Raw genomic sequence first — 18,725 nt, forward strand, 5'->3', positions numbered from 1 at the left:
CATGAAAAAACATTTAACTAAATAGTATGTACTGTAAATAAACAGCAATGGTGTTGATGTCTGAGCTGTTGTTGTGTTCAGTTGACAGATGTTGTATTGCATTGTCAGTGCTGTCTTGTTCGCTACACAACAACAATTAACCGGATTGCTAGCTGCTAGCTTGCGACTACCGTGCCTGATTAGTTTGCATGACAGCAGGGCTGACAGCTAATAAATCTTAAAATGCTGATTTCATGTCTGTGATTCAGTTAGATAGTTGTGTGTATTACTTTGCTGAACTGCTGGTGTTTTTAGCGACACATACCTGATCCGATCGTCTTAATCTAGAACATAGGCTAAATATCGAAAATTACTTAAAAGTTTATCATCTATATCTGAATTTTCTTTTCCGATAAATATCGATATTGTTTTATCGCCCAGCCGTAATGGAATGTAATGGATGTCCATTCAGATTCATAGTTGCTTATGTTCACTTAGTAACCCCTCCCTTCTAGATATGACCTGAACCAGCTTAGGACTGTCCCAGAGATCCCTACCCAGTTTTCCCATCTGTCCAGGAGAATGTTAAGGTTGATAATGTCACAACAACACATGTAAAGTGTTCATCCGCTTGCAATTTTTCATTTCAACCACATATATCACAAGATTACAAGTTATGTAGTGCAGCTTTAAAAATAGGCTAAAATATTTTTTGAGTGTATATACACTCACCGAGCACTGTTCACCTACTTATTCATGCGATTATCTAATCAACCTATCGTGTGGCAGCAGTGCAATGCAAAAAAATATGCAAATACTGGTCAGGAGCTTCAGTTAATGTTCAAATCAACCATCAAAATGTGGAAAAAAATTGCTTTTAGTGACCGTGGCCTGATTGTTGGTGCCAGACGGGCTGGTTTGAGGATTTCAGTTGTCATGGAAATTCTCCACCTGGAATTCACACGAGTGAGAGTGTTCGAAACACATTACAGGACATGGTGCAGTTTTTAGCTCAGCTTTATTTGTACCACCCGGCCAGGGGGGAGAAGCTTGTGTCTTCCCCTCCAAACACACACATGGCAGGCTTATATAGGATACTTATGTATATTTCCTTGTTTGTTAACAAGTTACATGTGATTTGACCTCAGCAAAATGTTCATTATAACAAGGAGATATTGTCTTTTGATTTTAATCATCCATTTCAATTCATAGGGCTGCTCTCATACTGCACTTTCTAGCTTAAAGTATATTATACATAAATAATAATGTTCTGATAAACCTAACTATTATAATTTCTTTCACACTTCCCCAGCTTTGATTAATTTTTGTTAATCACAATTAAGTAGCATTTGCTGTTTTTTATTTGAGCAAGCATTAGTGGTTTGTTTCATTTTATATAATCATGAGTAAATAAAATCTTACCCTCCTTCATGCATGCCTCATGTTTAACAAGCGGTTGGCTCTAACATTCTTCACCAGGGTAGAGATGCTGGACTCCTATTGATATTCCAACCCCTCGCCTTTGGACTAGCTCTCCGCAAGGAACATTCAGCACTAGTTCTCTAAGTCATACACTATTTTGGCTCTGTTCCTCTTCGAATGGTGGTTGCCTTTCTTTTTCATTTTCATCATCCTAATTATTCACCTGCTGGTATTGTATAAGAGAAAATTGCCCAGCTACTCTTCTACCTACCCACCTATGTATCATCACTCTAGCACAGGCTATGGCACATGTACAGAAGCACAGGAAAAGGCCCAATACCACAATCATAGGCAGGAAGAACTGCGCTATTAATGGCCCCCAAGGCCCAAAGTTTTCTATTAGCCACCTATTAAAGCTAGATTCTGCAGATTTAGATGGGCCAAATGCATCCCTAATTTTCTCTAGGGCTGTTGTCACATTAGTGATATTATATGAATTGTCTGATATCAGAGTTAAACATGAATCTCCTGTGAGGTTTAGCATTACACACAATCCTGCGGTTTTGGCCATAAGGTAATCTAACACCATTTCATGCTTGAGCAGTGTGAATCAATGGGACTTATTGTTGTCTTTCAGAAGGCGAACACTTTTATGGTTTCATTAGCGATTCCTGACATAGTGTAGATGATATTGTCTATGTGGTCAGCAAGGAGTGTTACTCCATACCATGGGAAAATCACAGATCCCCATTTTTCCCCTAAAGATATCCACCAATGGAAGGACTCCATATTTTCATATTGGGCCATGGCCGCTTTAACCTATTTGGTTTAACTCTTTTGTCTCTCAGCAACATTACATTGTTTTACATGGTTTCTGAGGCTATTGTTTGCCATGGCTGTTTTGCTATCAGTTGTCATAGTTATATTCTTATCTGTGTTGCTAGTTATAGCCATAGACACCCGACCTTTATAATAAGATAGGCTCATTATCCCTGTTAAGTACTTTCGGCCAGTGGACATCCCCACAAATTGCCCTGGCCCATTATTACAGACACATCTCAGATGTTCTGATTTCTTTATCCCACTCGGTCTTTCTATTGATGTAACGTTCTCTGACTTTTCTACTATTTGCAGGTTCAAACTGTAATTACAAAGCATTAGCTAACATTCAATGGTCTCTAGCGGGGTATTATTATTGTATGTGGCATCCAAATGCAAATGCTTTGGCCGCCCTTCTGCACTCAAACCCCCCCCCCGTCTTCACCCCACTAGGTGAGTTTACCCTCTTGGTGTTAATATGTCTCGCAAACTCAATTGCTTCTCTTGTACAATTGCTGGGGACTGTTGTCAGATTGAATAGTGGATTCCAGCTGCCCAGTGACTCAAATTTGGCTAATATTGGCCCTGTCAATGGCACTCCTCTACTCAAATATTCTAGGAAGCCCCACCAAGAGTTTTGTTTCTCATGATCTTCAGTTATCATTTCATTGCATCAAAACCCCATGGCTTCCATTCTGTGCCTGCCATAACACTGCGCTTTTGTGCAAGCCACTTTGTCGTTTTCCAATTATGATGTATTATACAATATAAGCACAGGCATGATGATTAATATTATAAATACACATCCCCACCACATAGTTCCATTTCCTCCTTGACCTAGCTTCCCCACGCATCCTGCCATTCTATGATTTCAGTCAGTACTTTTACTTGAGCTATTAATTATCATACGTTTTCAGACAAAAGGAGAGCTATTCCCACAAATCCATCTGTTGAATTTACGTAAAGATCTCTTTTACACTATTTGTTAAAACATACTTGATTACTTGTTCATTCTTGACACCTCATGATCATTCAGATAAGAAGGGGAACCGTATACAAGTCTGGGTCACACTGTGGACAGTTCCGTGTGTCCGAAAAGTTTATCCCACCACATCCTTGGTGTGTTTATCCTTCTCTGTTGTGGTTGTATTGTGTTCTTGTCTGATCTTCACCCTACTCCCAATCATAGGGCCGCCTCAATTTTCCTGACCCTCATGGTTCCCCTAAAGGACTCTTCTGACTCTGTCAAAGTTAGAGGCATGCCTGGTGTGAGCTGTGTTTCCATGGCCCCACTGCTAAGCACTGAAGTGCTGGCCAATCCTTCACACTCCTCCAGGCTTGAGGGTGCCTTCCTGCAGTGGCTGGCATGGATCCAGGTAGCTCTCTCTGCAATTTTTACCGCCAAATTGGTCACTAACAGCACCTGGTAGGGCCTGGTCCACCTAGGCTTCCTCCAATTTCTCCTTTTGCAGTCCTTCACCACCACCCAGTCAACCGGCTCCAGATCATGCAATTTCCCTTTCTCCTCCCTGGGGAGCACTGCTTTCACCTGTCTATGAATATCACAAAGCACAGCAGAGATGTTTGCACAATAACACAACATTTCATCCTCACAATGGCCAGTATCAGGCAACTGCCTTTTTGTGGTCCAATTCCCGTGTTAAGGGGCCTGCCAAACAAAATTTAAAATGGGCTCAAACCATTTCATTTCCTGAGCCTTGCCCACATCTGCATTAACACCAATGGTAATGCTTGAACCCAATTTAGTTCAGTTTCAACCAAACATTTGACCAATTTGTTTTTAGTGTGCCATTTTCTCTTTCCACTGCTCCTCCACTCTTAGGGTGGTAGGGCACAGTGTGTTGTCATATCAGTTCCCAAATACTGACTGATGTGATGTAGGGCTTGATTCACAAAGTGGGTTCCATTGTCACTGCTAATTTTCCCTGGAATGCCCCATCTGGATATTATTTCTAGTGGGGTACGCTTCTACCCACTTGGAGAACATGTCTACAATCAACAGGCAAAACTTTTTGCCTTCTTAATTTGGCACATATTACACATTTTTGACAAACTTTTTGGGCATAAATGGAAAACCCCTTTGTGAATCAGTACCTATTTATTTGTGAACCAGTACCTATATTTTTCACTCAACATCCCTCCTTTTGACACATGGTCTACACGTGTGTCAATTTGCCATAATGTGGAAATAAATGACATGGCAGGCATGGTTTACCTTTTGGACCAACCCAAATACCGTCTTGCATTAAACAGTCAGCGTTCTTCCAGGCAGATTTCTCCTCCACTGTGGCTCTGCTCTGTAAATCAGTTAAATCTGCATTTGGTGTGTGTGTCAGTTTGCAGAAAAGAAACAAAACTGTGGTTTTAAACTTCCTGTTTAGCAGCTTTCTTTGCTGCAACATCTGTTCGTCCATTTAACCATCAACAAACAGTTCAAACTCAGCAATGGAGAGTGTTGTATCCTTGAGGTCTGGCCTAGGGGAGCAAATCCTTGTTATTGAAGCAACACAGTCATGTGGTTCACCATCATCTGCTGTGGGGAGAAGAGTGTTGGGGTTAAGAACTGTAAATCTTTTAACAGTAATGTTTGGCATTTCCAATAATACAGCATTATATCTTAACCATAGTGCTGCAGACAGGTGAGCTGCTTTTTGTTCTAACAGTATGATGGATACTGCATTTGGGATCAATAGGGTCAAATGTTGATAACCAAATCTCTGGAAGTGAGGACTGCTTTTTCTGCAGCAGCAACAGCTGTAAGGCATTTGGGCAGCCCAGCTGCCACTGTGTCTAATTTAGATGAGAAAAAAGCTACTGGCCTCAACGCCTTTCATTTATCCCACCTCATATTTACTTTGGGCCCAAAGAGAACTTGGTATTTCAGACAGCTCAGGAGGGTCTTCTCCAGATGTGTGGTTGACCATAAAACATGTCTCCTCAACTATTTGAACAGTTCTGCCTACAGTTATGCATAAGGGCATCTGTAATCTGTGAGTAGCATGCTTAACATTGTATTGAACCCCCTTTTTTTAGATGTGTCTTGCCAATCTGTTACAAATACACAATTACACACCCACGATCCTATATCATCCCATATGACATCAGATGAATTAGCTAATGAAATATGTGGGCTAGCCCCCAGAACATTGTAAAATTTGGCTCATAAAGGCTCTGGTAGCTGAACACTTGCTGCACACACATTATTTTTCCAGTGTAACCAATCTGTCTGTATAAAATCGTTATTCACACATTTGAAAAAATTTTTTTCTCAAAATCTTCATCATTTCCTTCTGACACATAAGAAGTATAATGCAAATTGCCTTCTGGTAGGAAACCTAGTGTTCCCTGTGGTGTGTGTTTGTGTGCGTGTTGCTGTCCGCCCACTGTTTCTTGTGAGGCTTCTGTGAGGTGCCATTCATAAGCGTAGAGAATGGGGCTGGGGACAGGGTGCGTTAGCATGGTGTAAGCATATGAGTGCTTTTCAGAGTCAGTATATCTGGTCAATACTACCCCTGTTTCATTAGCCTTTAACATAATGCCCAGAGTACACATTAAATCTCATCCCAACAAATATATCGGGCAGCATTTTGACAGTAGGAACGAATGTTTTATGGTGCCCTTCAGATCATCTTCGATCAAAAGTGGCACCGTATAAAACTCTTTTACTGAATCACCAGTCACCCAATCATTCTAATGTATCGACCACTAAATTTGGGAGGGGGTGTCAATTCTTTGTTCATGATTACAGATTCTGTGGCACCGGAATCCACTAAAAATATAATTGGTTTGTTTCCAACTGTCAGTGTGATGGTAGGCATCATTTTATAGGCTGAATTGGAAAGCATTGCATACATCATGTTTTCATGTGTGTGTGTGTGTTAGATTCTGACTCACGTGCCCTTGGTTCACCATCCCCTGTCCTTAGACCCCCCAAAGGAGTCAGTCCTCCTTTTGATGTATATGTGGTTAAGGGTGCTCCTTAATGTCCTTTCTAATCTCTGGACAGTCTCTGATCCAGTGATCTGTTGCCCTGCATTTGAAACATCTGTCTGCAGTGCCTCTGCCTACCCCCTGTTTCCTCCTCTGCCCCTCCCTCGTCCATGCCCATTTGCAGTCTAGCTGCGGTTGCTTTCTCTTGCTTCTGTGTTTTCTCGTTCAACAGTTTCTCAGCGTGCACAGCGTGATTTTCTACATCTTGCAGGCGGCCAGTGTCACAGTTCACACAGTGGTTTTTTTTTTTCAGGTAAAAGTGTGGGCCTTATTCACAGTAGCACCATATATATATATATTTTTTTTGTGATTAAATTTTTTATTGATTCCTATATTAAACAAATAAAAGCAAAACATATACAAACAGAATCAATACTTAACCCCTTCTGAATAAAATTTGAGTGTTCAATACATCACACACAAAACTTTGAACCTTCAACCAAAATTCTTGGATCTTAACACACCACCAAAAAACATGGGTTGTGTCTTCATCTTCTAATTGACATCGCCAGCAGGTGGGTGTGTCTTTAAGACCAAGCCTATACAATCTAGAGGGGGTCCAATAGAATCAATGTAAAATCTTAAATTGCATAAGGTGAACCTTTGCATCTCTAGATGCAGACTTGATGTTTTTTAAAATCCTAGCCCACACTCCCTCCTCCGATACCAAGTTTAAATCTTTCTCCCATAATCTTTTGATAGAAGTTAAAGCTCCTTCCCCCAGACTCTGAATTAGCAGGGAGTAATATACTGATGCCTCCTGACCTTTTCCAAAAGGAGTAATCACCACTCCCAAAGTATCTGCTGCTTTAGGGGAGTGTATGCTACTCCCCAAAATAGTACAGAGCAGGTGGCGCAGCTGTAAATACCTAAAAAAACTGAGATCTGGGAATCCAAAAATGTTGAAACAAAATTTCCAAAGGATCTCAACACTCCACTCTCAAATAGGTCACCGAGTGTATTAACCCCCCTCACAATCCACTCTCACCAGCAGAAAGGGAACTTATCAATACATAATTTTGGGTTCAGCCATATGCTCGAGGCAACATTTAAATAAATGTCAGAATTAAACACTCTGGACACCTTTGTCCAAACCGAATGCAAATACGAGATAACGCGGTGTAACTTAACTACTCCGGTTAATTTGATAGAAAGGCTTTGCAATTGCGAAATTGGTGTAAGAACTTCCTGTTCAATACAAAACCAGGGAGGGGCTCTCTCAGGGGAAAGTGACAAATGCGCCAAATGTCTGAGACTGGACGCATAATAATAAAACAAAATCTTGGGTAGGCCTAGCTCACCTTTGTCAATCAGCCTATGCTGCTTACTGAAATGTCTGAAATCTGGGACATTTACCATTCCAAATGAAGGACTTTGCCATGCTATCAAATTGCTTGAAACAAGAGAGTGGGGACATCGATAGGGAAAGACTGTAGCAGGTAGCTGAATTTTGGAATAAAATTCATTTTAATAACATTAACCTTCCCAATCTGAAATCTGAATTTCAGTGTCTTTTAATGTCTCCAGAGCCTGAGGATTTAGAATTTTTTGACATATTGTCTTCATAGAACAGTTATGGAACAAAGTGTATCAAATCTCACCGGTTTATGACACAAAGTATTAAAAACTAGCAAAGTGCACAGAGCTCGCCATTCACATGTCCGACCCTCGCATGGCACCATGCGACTCCCCACATAGTGGTTTTTAATGTGTTCATGAATGTCAGGTATGCTGTGTGGTGTCTGCTGAGGTGGCGCTTGGGGTGCTGTCGGTTGAACTGGGTATTGCGCTGGTTCTCCACCCGCAGCCTATTGACCATCATGTTGGTCTTCATCTTGGTCCTCGTCCTGGTCCCGACATCGCCCGAAGTGGGTCGAGTCCAGGTCTGGGTCACCTACATTTTTCAGACACAGAGATTTTTTTAGAGGGCTTGTCACTCCCTTTTTATTGCAGTTAGGCGATTCTCTAGCGGTTCCAAACCTGCCCTTGTAACCCGTTGGTTAAAATAATTGTATCAATTATTTAGAATCCATTTTATTCCAGCGTTGGTTTTTCCTCAAATATTACAATTTCCCTAATTAAGAATTACAGCGGAATTTCTGTTACGGTCCCAGACCGGCTATTTCAACCCTGGTCTTTCCTCAACTAAATAACAATTATAAAAATTATCATCACAGAAGCACAGTGGAATTTTCTTACCAGAAAGGTCACATTTGTTGAGGCAACCCCGTCCTCAGGCTTCAGGTTCCCACTTCTCACCCTCTTTTATAGGGGAGGTTCAGTTTTCTCAGGGACTCTAACCCCGACTGTGATCATAGTTTTATTCCTTAGTACTGAGTCCGTTGTCGAGTCAGATGACCATCCTGTAAACGTTTCTCAAGCTTTTCTATTTGGTTCAAGCTAAAACTACCATTTTCTGGAAACCTGTTTTCTTCCCACAATTGTAATTGTGCACACAACTTATTATATATAATTAATATGTCAATTTATGCGGTTCTAGACCGCAAATCGAGTTTTGCTGTTCCAAACAGCCAGTCAACTTTTATCTTATACTGTCCCAGACAGTCACTCAACCAATGTGTCCCAGACCATCATTGGTAGCTCGTCGAGCTAACCTGAGTTAGGATCCCATCTTCGTCGCCAAATTGTCATGGAAATTCTCCACCTGGATTTCACACGAGTGAGAGTGTTTCCACTCATTACAGGACACAGCACAGTTTTTAGCTCAGCTTTATTCATACCAGGTTGTATCTTCCCCCCAAACACACACACACATGGCTGGCTTATATAGGATGCTTATGTATAGTTCCTTGTTTGTTAACAAGTTACATGTGATTTGACCTCATCAGATTTCCCATGTGATATGAACTCAGCAAAATGTTTGTTATAACAAGGAGATAGTCTTTTGCTGAAATAACAGACAGGTCATCCATTTCAAATAACAGATTGGTCATCCATTTCAACTCATAGGGCTGCTCTCATACTGCATTTTCTCGCTTAAAGTATGTTATACATAAATAATAATGTTCTAATATCTGTATAACTATTATGATTTCTTTCACACAGTAACTGCTGATCTCTTGGGATTTCCATGCACAACAGTCTCTAGAGTTCACTCGGAATGGTGCCATAAACAAAAAAAAAATACAGTGAGCAGCAGTTCTGCAGATGGAAATGCCTTGTTGATGAGAGAGGTCAACGGAGAATGGCCAGACTGGTTCGAGCTGATAGAAAGGCTACAGTATCTCAGGTAACCACTCTGTACAGTTGTAGTGAACTGAATAGCATCTCAGACTGTACAATATGTCGAACATTGAGGCAGATGGACTACAACAGCAGAAGACCAAATCGGCACTTTATTAGGACCATAATGTTCCTAATAAAGTGCTCCGTGAGTGTATATATACACCTTGATCGTTTTTGCCTGTGCCTCCCCCGACCTATGGTGCTGCCCTAGGCGACTGCCTAGTTTGCCTATGCCTAGAAACTGCCCTGCATGAAAGCTTCAAAATGTTCAGTGGCAATCCTGGTTATAACAATTTTATTATTAACAGTTTGCATATTACTTGCAAAAATGTTAGATGATTAAAGCTACCAAATAACCACAGATGCATATATTTTTGCCGAACTACTTCAACTAAAAGGTAAGTACTGTTACTTAATCAATCTTTTTTGATTGTTTTTGTGGTGTAACTGACCAGAGACAGATATGTCATTTGCTTTCCTCTCCAGTTTGGGTTAGGTCCCATTAATTGCCTTGGCAAGGCAAGGAAAGTTTATTTATATAGCACATTTCATTCACAATGGTAATTACAAGTTCTTTATATAAAGAAAATACAAGATACATAAAAATCTATTTTAAAACCAATTAAGGACAAGAAATTAGAATAAAAATTATTAAAATAGATTAAAAAAAGTTTTTCTTTTTTAAATTATTGAAATAAATAATAAAAAAATAATACAGAAAAAAAAAATGATGCAGTGCAACAGTAAATGCAGCACCGTTCTAAGTCTGTAAATTCACAACTAAATAGATTTTAGCCTTAGATGTTTTCAGTATGGATTTGAATATGGCTAATGTTGGAGCACATCTGAAACTGATTCCATCTGCGGGTGGCATAATAGCTAAACACTGTCTCACCATGTTGACTCTGACTTGATCCTAATGATCTGAGAAGTCTGTTAGGTTTATATTCAACAAGCATATCTGCAATGTATTTAGGTCCTAGGCCACAGAGTGATTTATTCACTAGTAATAGTACCTTAAAATCCATCCTTAATGTAACTGGAAGACAGTGTAAAGACCTGAGGACTGGAATAATAAACTCAGATTTTTTAGTCCGGGTCAGAATCCTGGCAGCAGCATTCTGAATGAGCTGCAACTGCCTAATGGTTTTTTGGGGAAGGCCGTGAGAGGTCCATTGCAGTAGTCGAGACTACTGGTGATAAATGCATGAACAAGTTTCTGTAAGTCTTGACTGGATATAAGACATCTAATTCTCACTATATTTTTTAGATGACTGTAGGCTGATTTAGTTTTTGATTTGACTGTTAAAACTAAGGTTTAAACTAGCATAAACTGGATTGCCCACCAGCAATAAAAATTACCAGAAGAAGAAAACTTTATATATAAAACTTTATATTTAGTATGCACTGTAAATAAACAGCAATGATGTTGATGTCTGAGTTGTTGTTGTGTTCAGTCAACAGATGTTGTATTGCATTGTCAGTGCTGTCTTGTTCACTACACAACAATAATTAACCAGATAGCTAGTTGCTAGCTGGCGACTACTGAGCCTGATTAGTTTCCATGACAGTAGGGCTGCCAGCTAAATGCTGATTTCATGACTGTGATTCAATTAGATAGTTGTGTGTATTACTTTGCCGAACTACTTGCGTTTTTAGTGACACGTACCTAATCCGATCATCAAAATGTAGAACATAGGCTAAATATCGAAAATTACTCAAGTTTATCATCGATATTGATTTTTTTTTCTTCGATAAATATCTATATCGTTTTATCGCTCAGCCTTAATGGTACATCATGGATGTCCAATTAGATTCATAGTTGCTTATGTTCACTTAGTAACCCCTCCCTTCTAGATATGACCTGAACCAGCTTAGGACCATCCCAGACCTACCCAGTTTTCCAGTGTGGCTAGGAGAATGTTGTGGTTGATAATATCAAAGGCAGCACTGAGATCCATTAATACTAGCAATTATATTTTGCCTGAATAAATATTTAAAGGTGCAGTATGTAAGATTCAAAAACCCTTGTTATTAATGACACTTATGGCCGTTAAGTGAACTGCAGCCAGCTACCTGTTGCTCGTGCTCGCACTTGTGCACACCCTCTATATAGCATCGACCAAAACAATGATGTAACATACAAAGATACAACGTGATTCATCGGCATCATGCTGACAGATGAGGTAGCATAATTAAAATTACACAGTTATGATTGTTTTACTACAAACTTTGAGACTGTATATTATATTTGACTCTCTAGTGATGGAACAGGGTTAAAACAAAGTGTGGATATAGGTCTGGCAATGCGAGACTGTAGTTTGATGTAATCACTTTTCTTTGCATGATACATAGGCTATTGTATAAATGCAGACAATGTCGGCGTTAGCTAGATAGCCAAATTTATTAATAGCTGTTAGATAAATTTGGTGGATGATGACAGTAGCTGTTTATAAAATAGACTGTACATTATAAATATGTTGACACAATTCAGTATTGATGTGATTCCATCACAACTGTCATTTTGATATATCGATGCGCTATTGTTTTATAATAATAGAATGTATATATTTTCTGTATAACCAAGTTACGTTACACTTATGAATGGAGCTTTTTGCATTATCTTGAACATTGTCTAGCATTCACTTCATTGTGTTATTGTAGTTTAGCTAAAATTACACAGATCAATCCTTATGGCACTATATTTCACATGCTTTGCAGTTATGTAAGCTTACCTGTCCAGTTCAGGGTCAGTTTTAATCCCCAAAACCGAACGAAGGTCCCTCCAGGAATCAAATGCCCTGCCGATGTTCAATCTAGTTTTCGCTCGACCACGATCACATTTCCGCTTAGCCAGATGGGATTCAGTATATAAAAGTTTTTTTTGGCTTTCTCTGAGTTTGTGTAGGAGTCGGTGTTGTGCTGGGAGCCAGATGTTTGCTGGATTCCATCTCTAAGATACGTTACCTAGTGTTGCAATTTGTTGTCGCTGTTGAATAGCGGAAGAGAAGCACAGAGGAAAGGCTCTCGGGAGCGCGCATAAATGTCACATCCTTTGGATTTTTCCGGCAAAAGACCCGAGCTGATTGAAAACAACCTTTTCAATGATTCTGCCTATGACAGGAAGATTTGAGATAGGTCTGTAGTTTAATATGGAGTTATCCAGATTGCTCTCTTTTAGGAGTGGCAACTGCAGTTTTCAGGGACTTCTGAAAAATGCCTAAAAGTGATGCATATACTATTTCTAAGAGATCTATTTCTAGACCGTTAAACACATTGTTTTTTTTTTTGTATTATTATTATGTGAGGAGTGTGTCAAGGCAGCAAGAACAAATTTTAAGATGCTGCATAGTTTCTTATGGGGTTTTGCCATTAATTGCCTCAAAATCTGACATGGGTGGGTTGCACCAATAAGAGTTAAATTAAGCAGAGTTTAAAGCTAATCCAGGGTTTGTTGAAGTTTTATTTTAATTTGAATTGTGTTGCACCACTTAATTTTATATACGGTTTAACAAATCAGAGATTAAACTTTTAACCTGTGATTAAAAAGTTCACCTGTGATTAATTTTGTCCAACGTGATGGATTCTGAATTTAGCTGTTGATTAGTACACAGTGCAGATCAATGAGGTTAAGAAAATCTCACAGCAGCGTGTACAATGTCACAAGTTTTAAAATATGGCATCATAATTAAAATAAAAAGGACCACATGGGTTTCATATCAACCACCTCCTCTTGTGAGCACCACAAATTAACAGCCCAGGCTGCCAACTGAAACGATAAGAGAGGAGCGGAGCGATAGCAATCTGTTGCTTGTAACTGCTCTCGTTAAATGCCGAATTTACACTCTACTCTCACTTCTCCAGAGGCCACGCCTCTTGTCCCGTGTCCCCGCAAATATAGGATGGGAAAGCGGGTAATCACGCCACCAAGACGAGCTGCCATACTCGCACACCGGATTTGAAAGTATGCAACGGCCCAACATTTTGGACGATAATAAACAAATAATATGATAAATGTCTCTCAAAGGGCTGACGGCACATCCACTGTTCGTTTACCTAGTCATTCATGTTTAATTGTAGGTTCATTTTTTATTTAAACCACCTCAGCTGGTAGTTTAAAGTTAATCCCTAACTAAGATTTAAATAAGAGTTTAAAGTATTGAAGCAACAGGATTAAAGTTAATTCAGATTTACTGTGAAATTTAAATCAGGATCAAATCGATGGTTAAAATGTAACCCTGATTATTTTTAAACAAGGTTTAATGTAACAGAAACAGAATTATCAGATAAACCTTGATTTAATCTAAATTTAAGATTAATCTTTGTTGGTGCAGCCCACCCATAGTGACTAATTTATTCAGCTGTTGTGGTGGGTGCTACCTGATCTCAGTGCAGCATGAGGACGAGTTGATCGCCATTATAATATCATTGATCGAATCAAATCAAATCAAATCACTTTTATTGTCACACAACCATATACACAAGTGCAATAGTGTGTGAAATTCTTGGGTGCAGTTCCATAGCAGTCGTGACAGTGATGAGACATACACCAATTTACAATAAATATCAGATTAACACAACACAATTTAAAGTCTAATATACACATAATTACACACAACACAATATACAAATAATAACATACACTGTACAGTATACAATACACACAATATAGATACACATTATTCATTAAAAAAAAAGTATATATAGTATATATAGAATGTACAGTAGGTTGTATTGTACTGTATTGACATTCAGGCTGTTGGTTGATAGTAAGTTGTTAAGAGAGAATATAATATAATAATAATATAATTTATGACAGTCTGGTGTGAGATATAAGAGTAAGAGTAATAAAGTGCAGTGCTGATGTATTTTGATCATGGGAGATCAAGAGTTCAAAAGTCTGATTGCTTGGGGGAAGAAGCTATCATGAAGTCGGCTGGTGCGGGTCCTGATGCTGCGATACCACCTGCCTGATGGTAGCAGTGAGAACACACCGCCTGGTATATATGTGCTGGAGGGAAGGAAGCTCACCTCCAATGATGTGTCTGGCAGTTCGCACCACCCTTTGCAGTGCTTTGCGGTTGTGGGCGGTGCTATTGCCGTACCAGGCGGAGATGCAGCCAGTCAAGATGCTCTCTACGGTGCAGGTCTAGAACTGTGTGAGGATGTGGCGGTTCATTCCAAACTTCCTCAGCCATCTCAGGAAGAAGAGGCACTGATGAGCCTTCTTCACAACAACTTCAGTGTGGATGGACCATGTGAGTTCCTCAGTGATGTGGACACCCAGGAACTTGAAGCTGCTGACTCTCTCCACTGGTGCTCCATTGATGGTGATGGGACTGTGATCTCTGTCTTTTCTTCTGAAGTCCACCACAAGCTCCTTTGTCTTACTGACATTGAGGGAGAGGTTGTGCTCCTGACACCAGTGTGTCAGAGTGTGCACCTCCTCTCTGTAGGCTGTTTCATCATTGTCAGTGATCAGACCTACCACCGTCGTGTCATCAGCAAACTTAATGATGGCATTGGAGCTATGTGTTGCCACACAGTCATGTGTGTACAAGGAATACAAGAGTGGGCTGAGAACACAGCCCTGTGGGGCTCCAGTGTTGAGGGTCAGTGATGAGGAGATGTTGCTGCCTGTTCTAACCACCTGGCGTCTGCTTGACAGGAAGTCCAGGATCCAGCTGCACAGCGAGCTGTTTAAGCCCAGAGCCCGGAGTTTCTCATCAAGCTTGGAGGGCACTATGGTGTTGAATGCTGAGCTGTAGTCTACAAATAACATTCTCACATAAGTGTTCTTTTTTCCAGGTGGGAGAGAGCAGTGTGTATTGTAGATGCAATGGCATCATCAGTGGAGCGGTTGTTGCGATAACCAAACTGCAATGGGTCTAGAGAGAGAGGCAGCACAGAGCAGATATAATCTCTGATTAGTCTCTCAAAGCATTTGCTGATGATGGGGGTCAGAGCAACAGGGCGCCAGTCATTTAAGCAAGTTATTTTTGATTGCTTTGGAACAGGCACAATGGTGGATGTTTTAAAGCATGTGGGGACTACAGACAAAGAGAGGGATAATATATGCCGTCTGGACCCACGGCTTTGCGGATATTCACCCGTCGGAAGGATCGGGTTACATCCGCTACAGAGATGGAGAGTGAACTAACCTCTGTAGCTTTGGCCGCGAGAGCTCTCTCCACGAGGGCGGTGTTATTTCCCTCAAAACGAGCATAAAAAGTGTTTAGCTCATCCGGCAGAGATGCAGCGGTGTTCATGGTGGAGTTTTTATTCCCTTTAAAGTCCGTGATGATGTTAATTCCCTGCCACATGCTTCTAGAGTTGGTGGTGTCTTCTTCCTGTACTGGCGTTTTGCTGTTCTGGTTTTTCGGAGTGCATAACTGGCTTGTTTATGCTCCTCCGTGTTCCCGGAATTAAAAGCGGAGGTCCGCATATTAAGTGCCACGCAAACATCGCTATTAATCCATGGCTTCTGGTTCGGATAGATCCGTATTGTGATCTTCTTCATGAAAAAAGATGCAAACGTGTTGTGCTTGCTATCAGAGAGCATTTCATAGGGAACCTCTATTGGAGGGTTAGTTAGTCTCTCTACAGTAGCAAAAAGAGTGTGGGTGTTGTTTATGTTGCTATTTATAATTTTTCAGAAGAAAGTTCGTCTAGCTTTAGCCAAATACATTTAAACTCAGTTTTTCACAATTCCTGACATTTAATCGAAGAAAACATTACCTGTCTTAGGATCACTACTTTATTTTAAGAATGTGAAATGTCAGAATAATAGTAGAGAGAATTATTTATTTCAGCTTTTGTTTCTTTCATCAGATTCCAAGTGGGTCAGAGTTTTACATACACTTTGTTAGTATATGGTAGCATTGCCTTTAAATTGTTTAACTTGGGTCAAATATTTTGAGTAGCCTTCCACAAGTTTCTCACAATAAGTTGCTGGAATTTGGCCCATTCCTCCAGACAGAACAGGTTTCTAGGCCTCCTTGCTCGCACACGCTTTTTCAGTTCTGCCAACAAATTTTCTACCGATTGAGGTCAGGGCTTTGTGATGGCCACTCCAATACCTTGACTTTGTTGTCCTTAAGCCATTTTGCCACAAATCTGGAGGTATGCTTGGGGTCATTTTCCATTTGGAAGACCCATTTGCGACCGAGCTTCAACTTCCTGGCTGATGTCTTGAGATGTTGCTTCAATATATCCAAATAATTTTCCTTCCTCATGATGCCATCTATTTTGTGAAGTGCATCAGTCCCTCCTGCAGCAAAGCACCCCCACAACATGATGCTGCCACCCCCATGCTTCACGGTTGGGATGGTGTTCTTTGGCTTGCAAGCCTCACCATTTTTCCTCCAAACATAACAATGGTCATTATGGCCAAACAGTTCAATTTTAGTTTTATTAGACCAGAGGACATTTCTCCAAAAAGTAAGATCTTTGTCCCCATTTGCAATTGCAAACTGTATTCTGGCTTTTTTATGGTGGTTTTGGAGCAGTGGCTTCTTCTTTGCTAAGCAGCCTCAACATAGGACTCATTTTACTGTGGATATAGATAGTTGTTTACCTGTTTTTTCCAGCATCTTCACAAGGTCCTTTGCTGTTGTTCTGGGATTGATTTGCACTTTTCACACCAAACTACATTCATCTCTTGGAGACAGAATGTATCTCCTTCCTGAGCAGTATGATGGCTGCGTGGCCCATGGTGTTTATACTTGCGTACTGTTGTTTGTACAGATGAACACGGTACCCTCAGGCATTTGGAAATTGCTCCCAAGAATGAACCAGACTTGTTGAGGTAAAAAAAAAAAAAATTCTGAGGTCTTGGCTGATTTCTTTTGATTTTCCCATAATGTTAAGCAAAGAGGCACTGAGTTTGAAGGTAGGCCTTAAAATACACTCACAGGTACACCTCCAATTCAGTACACCTCCTCTCAGAAGCTAATAGTCTAAAAGCTTGACATCATTTTCTGGAATTTTCCAAGCTGCTTAAAAGCACAGTTAACTTACATTTACATTTTACATTTATTCATTTGGCAGACGCTTTTATCCAAAGCGACTTACAAGAGAGGAAAACATAAGCAAATCATCTTAGGAGACAGTGGTATGAAAAGTGCTGTATTACAAAGTATCACTAGCATCATAATAGTATTCAAAACAGAATAAAGTGCAACAGAATTTTTTTTTTAATGACTGGTTAAGTGCTCATGGAAAAGATGTGTTTTTAGTCGTTTTTTGAAGACAGAGAGTGAGTCAGCTTCACGGATGGAGTTGGGAAGGTCGTTCCACCAACGTGGTATGATGAAGCTGAAAGTCCGGGAAAGTGTTTTGGTGCCTCTTTGTGTTGGTACAACAAGGCGACGTTCCTTAGCCGACCGCAGACTTCTAATGGGCGCGTAGCACTGCATAAATGAATTTAGGTATGCTGGAGCAGACCCAGTAACTGTTCTGTATGCCAGCATCGGAGCCTTGAACTTGATATGTGCATCAACCGGTAGCCAGTGGAGACAAAGAGTGGTGTAACATGTGCTCTCTTTGGTTCATTAAAACCAGACGTGCTGCTGCATTCTGGATCATTTGGAGGGGTCTAGTTGCACATGCAGGGAGGCCTGCAATGAGAGCGTTACAGTAGTCCAGTCTAGTTATGACAAGTGACTGGACAAGCAGTTGTGTGGCATGTTCAGAGAGGAAGGATCTTATCTTCCTGATATTGTAAATCTACATGATCTTGCGGTCTTTGAGATGTGGTCTGTGAAATTTAGTCTGTTGTCGATGGTTACCCCTAGATTTCTGACCAATTTGGAAGGCGTTACTGTAGTTACACCCAGCCCTGATGTTGTGTTCAACATCAGGGTTGGCTGGAAAGACAAGGAGTTCAGTCTTGGCTGGGTTGAGTTGCAGGTGGTGCTCCTTCATCCAGGCCGAGATGTCCGCCAGGCAGGCAGAAATTCGAGCAGTCACTGTGGTGTCGTTGGGCTGGAAAGACAAGTAGAGTTGCGTGTCATCAGCGTAACAATGGTAAGAGAAACCATGTGCCTGAATGATGGGACCCAGTGATGTTGTGTATATAGAGAAGAGAAGTGGCCCAAGCACTGATCCTTGAGGTACCCCAGTAAGTAGCTGATGTGGCTTGGATACCTCACCTCTCCAGGCTACCTTGAAGGACCTACCTGAGAGATAGGAATTAAACCAGTCAAGCACAGTTCCTTTGATGCCCAGCGAGGAAAGGGTAGAGAGTA

The 18,725-nt window shown here is 40.5% G+C and overlaps 1 long non-coding RNA gene across 1 annotated transcript in view; it reads right to left on the reverse strand.

The window, feature by feature from the left end:
• LOC127419888 (uncharacterized) overlaps positions 1-18,725 on the reverse strand; it is an 86,002-nt gene that overhangs the window by 1,933 nt on the left and 65,344 nt on the right. The gene's annotated exons all lie outside the window — the stretch shown is intronic.

Source organism: Myxocyprinus asiaticus, chromosome 29 (genome assembly GCF_019703515.2).
Source record: "Myxocyprinus asiaticus isolate MX2 ecotype Aquarium Trade chromosome 29, UBuf_Myxa_2, whole genome shotgun sequence".
Lineage (NCBI taxonomy): Eukaryota > Metazoa > Chordata > Actinopteri > Cypriniformes > Catostomidae > Myxocyprinus > Myxocyprinus asiaticus.